This window comes from Eptatretus burgeri, chromosome 3, assembly GCF_056783735.1.
Source record: "Eptatretus burgeri isolate ZD-2024b chromosome 3, Ebu_testis_v1, whole genome shotgun sequence".
Lineage (NCBI taxonomy): Eukaryota > Metazoa > Chordata > Myxini > Myxiniformes > Myxinidae > Eptatretus > Eptatretus burgeri.
Genome location: NC_140963.1, coordinates 59,595,655 through 59,610,501, shown reverse-complemented (window position 1 = coordinate 59,610,501; position 14,847 = coordinate 59,595,655). Strand labels below are relative to the sequence as shown.

The 14,847-nt window shown below is 49.5% G+C and overlaps 1 protein-coding gene across 5 annotated transcripts in view; it reads left to right on the top strand.

Moving 5' to 3' along the window:
• Nucleotides 1-14,847, top strand: part of GTF3C3 (general transcription factor IIIC subunit 3) — a 185,661-nt gene that overhangs the window by 143,317 nt on the left and 27,497 nt on the right. The gene's annotated exons all lie outside the window — the stretch shown is intronic.

Genomic DNA, 14,847 nt, shown 5'->3' with positions numbered 1-14,847 from the left:
TTCAAACACTTGGAATATGTCTTTAAACCCTGATAAATCCCTAAAACTCACCCTGTCTCTCCGAAAGGACAATCTGGCAAACCCTCCCATCCACTTCCACAACAAACCACTTGAAAAGGTTAAATCAGTCAAACTTTGCACCTCACTATCAACCATGATCTTTCTTGGGCAGACTATATTTCCAAGATGGCCTCCAAAGCTCATCAATGACTCAGCATTCTTTGTGGTGCAAGATATTTATTTGGCCAGTGTGAATTTATGACTACCTACGAGGCCTTAATTCGCTGTTTGATAGAGCACTGCTCTCCCCTTTGGACTGGTGTCCCTGCCTCACCTTGCCCTCCCTTCTTATTGACATGAAAAACAAGGCCCTCAAAATCATTGGGATTTCCATTGACGAAGCTGAGTGTGTAGGTCTATTACTTTCATATCGCAGACAGGTTGGTGGGCTGCCTTCTCCTTTTTTTTTTTTTTTGCAGGGAATACATGGTTTGCCAGTAATCCTGTTCATGATAAACTCACAAAATCCAGGCTCACAGCTCCCATCCACTCATTTGTTCCTTTTTTCTCCCTCCTCTGGAAACAACTTCCCCTTCAGGGCTTCAAGACAGCTATTCACCACTACCCCATCCATAATCATGACTCCTTTCCCAAGTGCTCCCTTTTTCCCCACAAACTTACAAAGTTATTGTGAGTCCCCCCCCCCACCCACCTCTTTTCATTTGTCAGTTGTTGATTGGTTTGTTCCTTTTCTGTTTCATCCCTAATTACACCTTCCTCTTCTTGCTGTGTTTCATTCAGCTTGTCATCAGACCAGCATACGGGAACGAAGCAAAGTTTAATAAGGAATCGTCATCGAATGGGGAATGACATACGGAGATCCTGCAATACCAGATCTACAAGATCTAGACACACAACAGTTAATAATAGCGCCCAAACGTCAAACGATTGACAAAAATAGTCATGCCAAAAAGGCAAAGAAAGGTTATAACATTGTGCAAAAAAAATGATTTGTTAGGTAGTTGGCAAGCATCTGTGAGCCACCATTATGGTATCAATGAATCAACTGTGCAGAAAAGTAAATGCGAGTCAAATATCCTTGCCAAGGGTTCCTGCCAGCAAAGCGCAACAGGCTCATTCCAGTCCCGTGATCCTCGTATTGAAAGGATCGAAAAAGCACTTCATGTTTGGATCGAGTACCAAACATAAAAAAATGCCTTTGAGTTTGAGTGGGGAAAGAAATCGTCATGGATTTACCAATGTTTTCACAAGGCACCTGGAACCAAAAGCTCCAATTCAACCTTGACTTGTGGAACTAATCGAGGTGAAGGGATTAATGCCGGAGCAGGTTTTTAACACCGAAGAGATGGGATTATTTTGGAAGAGGATGCTATCTCGTACCTTCCTGTCCAAGCAGGAAAGATCTGCTCTGGATCAAGGTGACTAAGGATCATTTTACCCTTCTTCTATGTCGCAATGCAGTAGGTGACTTCATCGTGCTCCCGATGGTCCAACAACCATTGCAAGTTCTGCATCCACATCATTCTAACCTCTACCCTCTCCCCCTCTAGCAGCATCATCTCTGAGCAAAGTCTTGTGTTTTCTATATTCGGCAAAGTACAGTACATAATATGTACAGTACGAACAAGTACATAATATGTTTGGTTTGTTTGTCCTCACCAACCTCGCTCTTTTGGAATAAATTTAAACGGTAAAAGTCTTGTTTTCATTTAATTTACACTGCCATTCCCTTAGACCGGCAAGCAGCAGCTTCTTCGCTCACTGCAGATCTGGATAAAATCACAAACTGGTCCAACACGTGGAATATGTCTTTCAATCCGGACAAATATCACACTCTCACTATGTCTCTTCGAAAGGACCGTTTAGAAAACCCCCCATCCACTTTCTCAACAATCCTCTGGAAGAAGTCCTTTCTTTCAAGCTTCTGGGTCTCACTATCTGCCATGACCTTTCCTGGGAAAGCCACATTTCAAACCTCGCCTCCAAAGCCAATCGCCGACTGGGAATCCTCCGTCGTGCCAAGTCCTTCCTTTGCCCACCTGAGCTCCTGACCACTTACAAAGCTTTTGTCCGCAGCCTGATGGAGTACTGCTCTCCCCTCTGGGCTGGTGCTCCTGCCTCCCACCTTTCTCGGCTTTACGTTGTAGAAACCAAGACATTTCGGATCATTGGCATCTCCCGCAATGAGGCTGAGTCTTTGGGCCTCTCACTCATTCACCGCAGGTTGGTCGGTGGTCTTTCTGTCTTCTACCGTCTCCTCTCCAGCCTCGCCCCCCCCCCTCCTGCTCTCTCTCTGTGATTTGTCCCCACTACATTTCCGCAGGGCGCTCAAGGTCCGCCAACAACCCCCTTCAGGTAAAGCGACCAAAATCACGAATCACTGCTCACCTTCACTCTTTCATTCCTCTTTTTCCCGCCTTTGGAATAAACTCCCTCACTCTATTCATTCCCATTCTTCCCTCCAGGCCTTCAAAGCAGCTGTTCTCCACCACCACCTCTTATCACCCCCCCATCCAAATCCTCGATCTTTTCTACCCCCGATAATCCACCCAAGCCCACCTCCTTCAAATTCCCTGCTTTCCTTCTAGTGGGGTGGATATGTGAAATCAGTGTGCACTTCTGGAAAGAAGCATGAAACTTTGCCCTATGGGGGTTTTTGGGCGTGCCGATTTCAAAAATTGCAGGAACCACGAGCGGTTCCCGCCAAAAATTAAGAAATTCAAAATGGTCACCGCAAAACACATTTTTTTCCCCCATTAAACGACTCTAAGTAGCCCGATTGCCTTGATATTGATATCTATACCTATGTTTTTGAGGTCAAGGAATCCAATAAAACACGTGTGAAGACTCTTAACATATATCTTTATTGTAATTTTTTTTTAAAACGCCCATAGCGCAATTTCCTACAACAGTCAACATCAAAAGTGAGTGCACCGATTGCCATCTTGGCACGAATACAACTTTTATGAGTTTAAAGGATCCAATTGTGTGTCATTCGTTCTGTTAAAGGGACACCTATGCTACACAACAAAATGACATGAACAAGTTCCAAGAATTACCACCAGGGGTTTACTATTGCTCCAGTAGCCAGGCTTAACTCTGTACTATTCAGCCATGGAATGATCAGGTACAACACATGCAGTTCCTTTAGAATATGTATTTCTCAATACTGCAGGAACTATATGATGTAAAAACTAGGAAAACCATGTGCTAAGGGTGCAGCATATGTGTCCATTTAAAATGTTGTCGAATTACTCTAACATATCAGTCACTATGTCACTGTAGTGTTGTGTTAACATGGCCAAGATTTACTTCTTACTCTCTGTTACACTGTCCTGAGCAGAAGCACAACTGTGTACATGGCAGATTTGCTTTGATACAAGTGCATCTTTTTGTGCATTCTTTTTTGCAACCGCATTTCAACAGTTCTTGACAACCTTTGGCTGCCTCTGGCAGAGTCGACCAGCATGGAGTCCATGGGGAATCATCTTTCACTCTCTCCCAACCCCATATATCTGGTGATGGAACATTGGGCTTTCCTACAAGTGACTGTCCCCAGATATGCCCTGCCTGATAAACAGCCCTTTTCACATGCTGTTCTAGAGCATGTAATGTTGGAGGAATGTTTTCCATCTTATGGTTGTTAGTGAACAACTGCTTCCTGGCTTCATTCACATGGCAAAGTGCAGATGTTCGCTGATACAAGAGAACAACATATCTTTCTATTTGGTCCATATCATCTTGGAATATCTGAGCTGGAGCACTAGATAAACTAACGAAAGTAGGTGTAAGCTGAGGCGTACTTTGCCATACTGCCCAAGCTGTTTTCTTTCCAATTCCAAAGAAAGGCAGAAACAGTATCACATCCTGATATTGCATGCACAAACAGAAGACCCCAAGATGCATCATCACCTAATTCAGCTGAAATCAGGTGACAGGGGATATACCGTACTTTAGACCCATGACCAAATGCCACCCATATTTCACACTCCTTTAAGACACTTGCCACAGCAATTGCAATAACCACCACATCGGTATCCGTAGCATGTATCATCAGCTTGGTGAATCCGTGATTGAATGAATTGAAAGCATGAAACAGGAGCCGTGTGTCCGCTTCCTCATAAGTGCAGGACAAGTCCGAGAGATTGGATATGGGTGATGAAACAACTTTCGCGCCATGTGTAGAGATGACTAGCTTCCGTTCGGGGGGGAAACTCCTGTATTGCACTGGCTCGGGAGTTTGAACAGACTCTCTTTGTTTGAATCGCAACACAGGAAATTGTTCCAGTTGATCGGCATGTTTGTGTTGTTGGCAACTCTGAGATTGTTTGCAGATCCATAGTTTGTCGTGTCTGTGCCTTGAGGCTGTCCTCCTTGTATACATCCCAGACTACATCCAAACGAACAACATCCTGGAGCATGCATTCCAAATATGGCAGGAACACCCGTTGTGAGTAGTCCTTGAAAGTTTTGACAGAAGCCTTTGACTTCTTTGGATCGAGTATGTGCACAAGGGCAGCGCCATCACAATTTTTACATCCACTTTTGGAACAGATTCTGCTTGAGGTACCGATGATTCCAAACATTCCATCAAGTCTGATTTGCTTGATTGGTGCATGATGCGATTCGCTGCCAATGATGGAGGCCAGGCATGATTTTCATGCCTGAAGAAAGCGTCCATATCACTGTATCTAGCCTGGCATGATATATACATCCTTGAGAAGAGATGTACATCATTGTGTAGAGATATACATTTACACAATTTACTATGCATTTATATGACAATGGTGCATGAATAACATCAAGAATGTGCTAAATTCAAGCCTTACCAGGTTTCTGCTCTAGTGGCATGAACACAATTATTTAAGGAATTAAGGTTAGGTGCAAATCATTATGATACGTTTCTATGAAAATTAGTGTTGTAACAGCAATATTTTAAAATTTTCAGCATGACGATGTCGGTTATGAGTCTTCTCATATGTTTTATTGGATTCATTGACCTCAAAAACATAGGTAAAGACGTCAAGATCAAGGCAATCGGGCTACTTAGAGCCGTTTTATGGGCAAAAATGTGTTTTTGGGGTGGACATTTTGAATTTCTTAATTTTTGGCGGGAACCGCTGAAGTGACATCCTGGTTCCTGCAATTTTTGAAATCGGCATACCCAAACCCCACCCAGGGCAAAGTTTCATGCTTCTTTCCAGAAGTGCACAACTCCACCAAAAAATGTCACATGTCCGCCCCACTATTCCTGAAAGTCCCTGTAATGTCCATCTTCTATTCCCCGTCCCATCCCTCTCCCTTCCACAGATCTCCTAACGTCTCTGTTCCCCACTGATTTGTCCTTCCCACTCCCTCCCCTCTTGTCTCATGTCCCCCATGATGTGCGTTGTGTGTTAGCTCTCACACGAGCCTCGACAAGGTATACAAAAAAAAAATTTCATTTTATTTTCATGTTTATTTCAATGTTAACATGCAATATATATATATATATATATATATATATATATATATATATATATATATATATATATATATATATATATATATATATATATATATTGTTGTGGTTGAGGAAATTCGCAAACCACCATTCAGGTCCCGTAGGTGAGATATCTCTGTAAGTACATGTGTAGTTAGCCCCAAACCCGTTGTTTAGAGGGAATAAATGTGATTCATTCGGGCTGCGACCCTTCAAGATAGCCGTTTATCTGTTCTATCTTTATTTTGAACCAACCACGTCTCAACCGCCATTACACAACAACCACCAACCGCAACGCCGCTTCACAACAACAACAACGCCAACAGCCACGACCTTTACCGTCACAACTCGCTCTCGCAATCATCGCATCACCGCAATTCCAAGCCGGATCACCGAAGTCGGATCAGGAATGATTCACGCCCACTTCTGTTCCGTCCTATCAGCGAGCGCGGGGCGATTTGGCCCCGCCTCCAGGCGCGTCGGAGTAGAATCAATATATGCAAATTCGAGGATCAGGAATGATCACGCCCACTTTTCCTCCGTCCAATGGGCGAGCGTGGCTCCGCCCCCGAGCCTGATCCGAAAATCTGCATATGGTTTCTCCTGCTGACTATAAAGCGCGGGGCGAATCGAGTGAGAGAAGAGTTTCTGTTTCGGGCTCGAGTGAGAGAAGAGTTTCTGTTTCGGGCTCGAGTTGGAGAAGAGTTTCTGTTTCGAGCTCGAGTTGGAGTAGAGAGTTTCTGTTTCGGGCTCGGGCGCGTTGTGGCGGCGGCGAAGTGTGGCAGCAGCAGTCAAGACGGGTCTGGAGGAGAGTCGGTCTGTCGGGGTTCGGAGTCTGTCGGGGAGCTGCAGAGAGGAGAAGCCAGGAACGCGGTCGAGGGCGCAGTGGAGTCGCTCGTCGCGGGACCCAAGCAAGCCCGCTATCCTCTTTCCCCAGAGCATCAACAACCCCCCCCTGTTTCCCCCCGCGCTGAGATAGTGCGAAAAGGGGGCACCGTTCCCACCCCATTCCAGGCAGTGCCAACGAAACCCGCGGAGGAGCGCGGAGTCGGGGCACCGCCGCCATTTTGCGGCTCATCACAAGACGGGTAGGCTCCACGCGGTTTCGGCCACAGGCCCGTCTGCCACCTTGTCGTTGAGGGTGGCCCTTTTCTTTTGATTTTGAGTATATGTGTTGTCGGCGCCGTCTGTAAAGTAAAACTGTGTAAGTGTTGCCGTGTGCTCGCGTAGTCGGTAGTAGATCTGCATTGTGTTTCTTTTGTTGCAATTGCTTTTGGTGCATAATTGTTGTGTTTCTTTTACATTTGCTTTTGGTGCATAATTGTTGTAATTGTATATGTGTGCTTTCCGTTTGCCATGGAATAAATGTGCCTTATGTTTAACTGTTTTTCCCGTTTCGCTTCGTCTTTTCTTTAATTGAATCTCCATCTTACTTCACGTAAAGGGTTGGTCGTGGGCTAAATACGCCCAATAACTAATCGGAACCGTCGAGGTTGACGATAACACCGCTCGGTTATCCCGATAGTACGGAACGGGTCGCTTAAAGTGGCCCGTGTCCGAAGTCGACCTGCAGCGAGGTGCGATCGCCCGGTCTACCCTCCGTGTGGGTACTTAGGTAGGTCGAATTTGGCGAACAACCCTATCCCACGCGGGGGGCCGATTGGCACGATCGTGGTGAGGCCGAAAGGCCCACCCGTGACTAGTTCCCGGCGTTAGTCCGAGAGGGTCACGACGGAATTGTCCGTCCGGTGGGCGACGTGCCGCGATTCGAGTTACGTGGCCGCTGGCACGCCGGCGGGCGCGAATTCGCAACACTGGTGTCAGGAGTGGGATACAAACCCATCCCCCTCCTTGCGGCACTGGTGTCGGTGAGCGGGAAAACGGGCTCTCCTGTCTCTAGCTAAATTCATGGGAATCGGTCCAAGGGTGAGAGGAGCGACCCCCGATTCCCTCCAAATTACGAGCGATTTAAATTAACCCTTTACGAGAAATAAGATGGCGTCTCAAGGCCAGCGGGAGCCGGGGGTATTGGAAATGGATTTAGAATGTGTAGAATCTATGGTCCAGGATGAAAACCCCGAGCAGGAAATGTTGGTTGTACAGGACGAACTCACCCAACTGAACTCCGGGCCCGAAATAGGTGCGGCGGCGGCCGCGGTGTATGACACCTCCCCTCCCCCTCTCCACCAAAACCCTTCCCCGATCCCTGCCGAAACGGCTCACCCAAGCGCACTCGACATGGCCCAGCTATTCGCCATGCTGGCAAAGATGAATGCGGATGCGCAGCAAATGAACGAAGTGAACACGAAAATAGAGACAAACACAAATGAAATGAAAAACGAAATAAAAGGCTTGAACGAAAAGATGGAAACAAACGCACTCAAAATGAAGGAAGAAATGAAAGAACTGCGGGGTGAGATGCAGCGAATAGGCCGAAGCCTGCAGGCGGGCATGAAGGCAATGGCAGTGGAGCTCAAAATGGCGACGCCACGTGTGGGAGCGAACAAGCTGGGAGGGAGTGCAACGGCTGTCGGGCCCGCGGTGGAGGCGGGTAAGGAGAAAATAATTCGGGGGACGTGTTGGGCGAGGGTCGTGACGGTGACCGAGAGGGAAAAACTAATTGGGGTGACGGAGACGTGCACGAGGGAGATAAGAGACTAGGTGAAAGGAATTGCGAGGGAGAGAAAAGAACAATTAAGACGGAAAGCAAGGATGAGGTACGCGGAGATCGTGAAAGAGCAAGGAGTGAAACAGAGGGAAGGATGGGAGCGACTGAAGGAGAAAGCAAGGTTGACCTACATAAAGATAAGGGAAAGACGCCAGAAAGAAGCAGAGACTAATAGACACGAGGGGATAACAGAAACGAGTAAATGTACAGAGACACGGGAGATGGGAACGATAGAGGGAAGACTTCACGATGAAGACGGTGTTAGAGACGCACACACACACACACAGAGGTAGTGGAGGACCATGACGGGGAGCTCGCGGAACGTGTAGGGACCCAGTGCGAGCAGCGGGATGGCCCCTTCCAGGAACGAGGGGAGGGAGTATGCCCCCTTGAAGCGAGTCACGACCAGGTGGGTTCGGTCATGCTTTGCGAGGTTGAGGGGACGAGTGCTGTGAAGGGGTTCACGCCGAGCTTGGGGGGGTATAGAGGCCCCAGAGACCCTTGTGGGGACACGAATCCCCAGTGTGGTTGTCCCGGTGTGAGTGCGTCCCCGTGTGTGGAAGCGACCCTGTGTGTGAGTGGTGTGGTGGCAAGTGTGCCGAAGGGCGTGCTTCCCAGCACGCCGTGTGTGGATTGAGGCACCGCGGGCGAGTGCCCCCGCGTGTGTGAGTAGTATGGTTTGTGTGAGGGAAATGGCACGAGTGAGTGGAAAGCCGCGAGTGAGTGGAGCCACGTGTGCGAGGGAGGTGGCATGCGTGAGTGAACGGCCGAGTGTGAGGGAGACTGTGTGTGTGAGAGAGCGGTATGTGAGGGAGATGATGGTGGGCATGTGTGAACATGCAGCCGCTTCTCCCGGGGTGAGTGTAATGGAATGGAGAGTGAGTGTCGTGGCACGCGGGAGTGCGTGTGTCGAATGGATACGGAGACGGCGACAGAGGAACGAAAGCCGGGTAGCGGCTGTAGCTGTTTCGCGGACCGTACCGGGTTCACCCAGCAGCGAGCGTGAGGTGCGTACTGTGCAACGCACGAGGCCCCCACGTGCTCGCTTGTGGGAGTGAGGTCCTGGTCCGGAAACGCACGCGGTGGATTTGCCGATCCCGCGGATGGACAAAGTTTAGGCAGGATTTCGGATTTGGACCGGACGGGTTCTCCACGCGGGCGTGTGTGTTACGCTCCAACGGGCAGAGCACATGTGTTCGCGTGGGGAACCCCTCGAGACGTGGGGCTTGTGTTTTTTTTTATGCTCACGGTGACGTCATGGCTGCACGTGGGGTTGGAATCCGGCAGGAGGGGTATCCCTGCCAGATGGTACCGTCCAAGGAGGGACGAGGTACACGTGCAGCTGCATGACGTCACGGGCAGGTGCAAAGTGCGCGAGCTGTGAGTTGCCGCGCTGGTGCTGCGCATGTGGGAAAAGGAAAAGCAAGCCTCACTTTCGGGTGCACAGAATTCCTGGACAAGGGGTGGATGACCCCCTTACCTGGGCACAGGATGAAACTAGTTAGGGGGGAAGGGTTAGCTTAGCTAGACCGGCTCCATGGGGCAGGGGTAAGTCCTCATGGGGCCCGTGGAATGGATTAGGTAGAGGGATTGTAGCCAGATTTAGGTGGGGAAATGATTTTTAGAGATTTGGAGACAGTGACTGACTTGTGAGTGTGTAGAGGGGACGTAGTTTAGCTATGTAGTGTTAAATGGAACGTGCTGTAGTGTAAGGGACGACGTGGGAGCACGAGTTAGTTCGGGGATGTAGTTAGAAGGATGGCAGAGTTCAGTGTTGTGCGAGTTGAGGTTGAGTGGAAGCATGTGCTTGATGAGTGAGTGAGGCCAGCGGGTCTGTGTGTGTGGAGCGAATGTGGAATGCATGGTGTGATGAGTGATTGGGGGGAGGAGTAACTCCCGCCCAAGGGACCCCGGGGTCAGTATAAAGTAAGTTAGCTGGGTTAGTCAAATTGAAAAATGGAAGTCGTTTTGCTGTTGGTGGGAGTGTAGGCTCGAAACCCGTTTGGAGGGGTGCAGGAGCCCTGTTGACGGGCTGGGAGCGTGGCTGCGAAAGGTGAGTATCGCTGAGTGGGTACCCCGGGCACCAGGCTAGTCGGCCGTAGTAGGCCAAGGGTCCATGGGGGCCCGGGATAGCGTAGTGGGCACGGGTGCGCCCGCTTGGTGCGGGGGCCCGGGGCACCATTAGCCGCATGGGCAGTGTTGTGGGCACGGGTGACCCTCGGAAAGGGGCCCGGGAAGCCAGCCTGCCACGTGTGCGTTTCAGGGGAGGTGCCATGGGGGGCACTCCCCGGTGTTTAGGGAACTGGTAGGCTCGGAGGCAGTGTAGTGCCCGGGGGTGCCATCGTAGAGGAATTGGCAGAGGGTCGTGCCTGGCAAAGGGAGCCACGCGTCCCAGCCATGAGACCGTGTGAGGGCACGTAGAGAAAATTGGGGGGCGAGGCCTGAAATTTGTGAGGACACCAACACAGGCGATGGGAATCTGGGTTGTTAAAACCAATAGTTTAAGCGAGGGGCACTTGTTGAAAGCCCCGGGGTAGTTTAACAGTTAAATGGATAGGGTAGATTAGGAAGTGTACCCCTCCGCACCATCCATCCCCTCGCTCTCGTTGTTGGCCGCTGGACCCACTTTGTGGAAGATCGCTGAAGTCTGGGGAGGCCATCTTGAGGCTTCATTGGGCCTCGACACAGGACGCGAGCTCTCCCTTGTTCCCCTCCGGGAAGGGAACGTAGTGGTTGGGAGTAGGCCAGTAGATGATAGGTTAGCTGAACAAGGACGATAAAGGGGGTTAGGGGACGAATTATAGTGGGAGATAGGAAATAAAAAATTAAATTAAATTAAAAAAAAATCAAAAGTTGGGGCTAAAATTGGTTTTGGACAAATTAAGGGAGTGGGTATGGACAGTGACAGGCAAAGGCGATAGGTTGGGAGGGAGACCGTAGGGTAAGTCCGAGCCCGCCTTCCGAGTGGCCAGCACCACCGCACTCCCTCCATCAACCTTCACTGAATGGCAAAGACTGGCCAGCTTCATCTGCTGGCTGCGTTGCTGCAAGGCCTGTGCCGGCCCACTTCATCGGCAGCTGTTGTTTTGCTGCAAGGCCTGTGCCGGCTGGATAGTCAGCAGCTGTTTACTTCAAGGCCTGTGCCGGCCAGTTCATCTGCCGGCTGTGTTTGCCTGCAGCGGCCCTGTTCTGCAGGCTGTGGTTGCCTGCTCACCTTTGCCATGCCCACTGCCCCTGTTCACCAGGCCCGTTCAATTTTTGCTTTCCCCCCCCCCCCCTGTTCATTTCCAGGTGCGCCAGGATCAAAGCAACAGTTTGCAAGCTGCAAGAACTGCCCTGTTGGCAGCTACAACACGGGCCTGCAGTGGCGGCCCGTGCACCGTGTTTGCGTCCATCCATGAATCCATCCATCCATCCATTCGTTGTGCTCATTGCGTGTGCCACTTGAGCTGGCACGGAGACTGCGTTTGTGCAGCCCATGCACCGTTGTGGTTCACTGGGTTCAGTTCAAAAGGGAACGCCTTGGACTGCGTGTGAGCAGCCGGCCACGTTCCCTGTCACCTGCATTGTCTGAGCCAGAGACTGCATGCGAGCAGCCTGGCTCCCTGCTAACTGCTTTCTTTTTGCAGAGTGCATTGATCCTGGGCCATGGTTTAGTGTAAAATTTGTAAGTTAAGGTAAGATGTACTGTAAATATGAGTGCGCCCCCGGCATGTCTGTCTTCGCGCCGGCAATTTTATTTAAGTCGTCCGTGTGAGTGGGTTTGTTTAGTTAGTTACTCAGCCCTCAGGTTATTTATTTTGGGGACACGAATACCATGAATGTCGCACTCAGGGATCCGTAGGTAAAACGTACTAGGGGAGAACTACACATGATGGCACACGAGAATTTGACGACTCGGGACGAGTCTGTAAAAAGGGGAGGGGGTAGTGTTGTGGTTGAGGAAATTCGCAAACCACCATTCAGGTCCCGTAGTTGAGATATCTCTGTAAGTATATGTGTAGTTAGCCCAAACCCGTTGTTTAGAGGGAATAAATGTGATTCATTCGGGCTGCGACCCTTCAAGATAGCCGTTTTTCTGTTCTATCTTTATTTTGAACCAACCACGTCTCAACCGCCATCACACAACAACCACCAACCGCAACGCCGCTTCACAACAACAACAACGCCAACAGCCACGACCTTTACCGTCACAACTCGCTCTCGCAATCATCGCATCACCGCCATTCCAAGCGTCACCGTGGCCAGGGACCACCACAATAAACCCTCCACCACCTTCACCTCTCCTCCTTCTGCCGCCATTCCCGCACCGCTTGTGGGCACCGATCCTGGACTCGTACAGGGCGCCCGCCGAGCAGCGGGTGCAAAAAGCGGCCTTTCCGGGGAAGTCGGATCAGGAATGATGCACGCCCACTTCTGTTCCGTCCTATCAGCGAGCGCGGGGCGATTTGGCCCCGCCTCCAGGCGCGTCGGAGTAGAATCGATATATGCAAATTCGAGGATCAGGAATGATCACGCCCACTTTTCCTCCATCCAATGGGCGAGCGTGGCTCCGCCCCCGAGCCGATCCTGATCCGAAAATCTGCATATGGTTTCTCCTGCTGACTATAAAGCGCCGAGCGCGGGCTCGAGGAGAGAAGAGTTTCTGTTTTGGGCTCGAGAGATAGAAGAGTTTCTGTTTCGGGCTCGAGTTGGAGAAGAGTTTCTGTTTCGGGCTCGAGTTGGAGAGAGTTTCTGTTTCGGGCTCGGGCGATTTGTGGTGGCGGCGAAGTGTGGCAGCAGCAGCCAAGACGGGTCTGGAGGAGAGTCGGTCTGTCGGGGTTCGGAGTCTGTCGGGGAGCTGCAGAGAGGAGAAGCCGGGAACGCGGTCGAGGGCGCAGTGGAGTCGCTCGTCGCGGGACCCAAGCAAGCCAGCTATCCTCTTTCTCCAGAGCATCAACAACCCCCCCCTGTTTCCCCCCCCCCGCGCTGAGATAGTGCGAAAAGGGGGGCCCCGTTCCCACCCCATTCCAGGCAGTGCCAGCGAGGCCCGCGGAGGAGCGCGGAGTCGGGGCACCGCCGCCATTTTGCGGCTCATCACAAGACGGGTAGGCTCGACGCGGTCTCGGCCCACAGACCACATCTGCCCCCTTGTCGTTGAGGGTGGCCCCTTTTTCTTTTGCTTTGGAGTATATGTGTTGTCGGCGCCGTCTTTAAAGTAAAACTGTGTAAGTGTTGCCGTGTGCTCGCGTAGTCGGTAGTAGATCTGCATTGTGTTTCTTTTGTTGCATTTGCTTTTGGTGCATAATTGTTGTGTTTCTTTTACATTTGCTTTTGGTGCATAATTGTTGTAATTGTATATGTGTGCTTTCCGTTTGCCGTGGAATAAATGTGAATTATGTTTAACTATTTTTCCCGTTTCGCTTCGTCTTTTCTTTAATTGAATCTCCATCTTACTTCACGTAAAGGGTTGGTCGTGGGCTAAATACGCTCAATAACTAATCGGAACCGTCGAGGTTGACGATAACACCGCTCGGTTATCCCGATAGTACGGAACGGGTCGCTTAAAGTGGCCCGTGTCCGAAGTCGACCTGCGGAGAGGTGCGATCGCCCGGTCTACCCTCCGTGTGGGTACTTAGGTAGGTCGAATTTGGCGAACAACCCTATCCCACGCGGGGGGCCGATTGGCACGATCGTGGTGAGGCCGAAAGGCCCACCCGTGACTAGTTCCCGGCGTTAGTCCGAGAGGGTCACGACGGAATTGTCCGTCCGGTGGGCGACGTGCCGCGATTCGAGTTACGTGGCCGCTGGCACGCCGGCGGGCGCGAATTCGCAACACGTGCATCTCCCCTGCCTGTTCGACCCGCATCTTCGCGCTTTGTTCATTCAGTTCGTCGGTGGAAGTACTCGTGAAAGCATCTCTCGTGTGTCGATCGCTACTTTACCTCGTTTTTTCACCTTGATTTGTGCTGGGTTTTTTTTTTTTTTCAATTATCACCCTTGTGCATTCACCATGGCACCCAAGAAGAGCAGTGAAGCAAATAGGAGTAAGAGGAAGTACGTTAGAGCGGTACATGTGTGTCTTATCTCGCTGCCATGTTCGAGCTGCCGAAATCCACCGTGTGTATGATTCTGAAAAATAAAGAAGCGATTAAAGCAGCTGTTGTGGCAAAAGGCATTACGACTCTGACCTCTAAGAGATCATAGTTTATGGAGGAGATGGAAAAACTCCTCTTAGTGTGGATAAACGAAAAACAGAAACTGTTAGAAACTGAAAAACAGAAACTGAAACTCATGTGTTTCAATAATCAAATAAAATACGAAGGTAAATGCAGTTTATTTTCATGTTAGTACATTTATTTCTTGTTTTTATTATTACTACTTGATATTTAGGTCATTTACTCATCTTATTTTACCTTAAACATGGGTAATTTCAGTTGAAAGTGGGTTTTCTTGGGGTCCAGGAACGGATTAATTCACTTTCTATTATTTCTTATTGGGAAAATAGTTTTGGAATCCGAACTTTTTGCAATCTGAACAGCCTCCTGGAACGAATTAAATTCTGATTCTGGGGTCACCACTGTATATATGTGTGTGTATATATATATATATATATGTATGTATATATATATATATATATATATATATATATATATATATATATATATATATATATATATATATATATATATATATA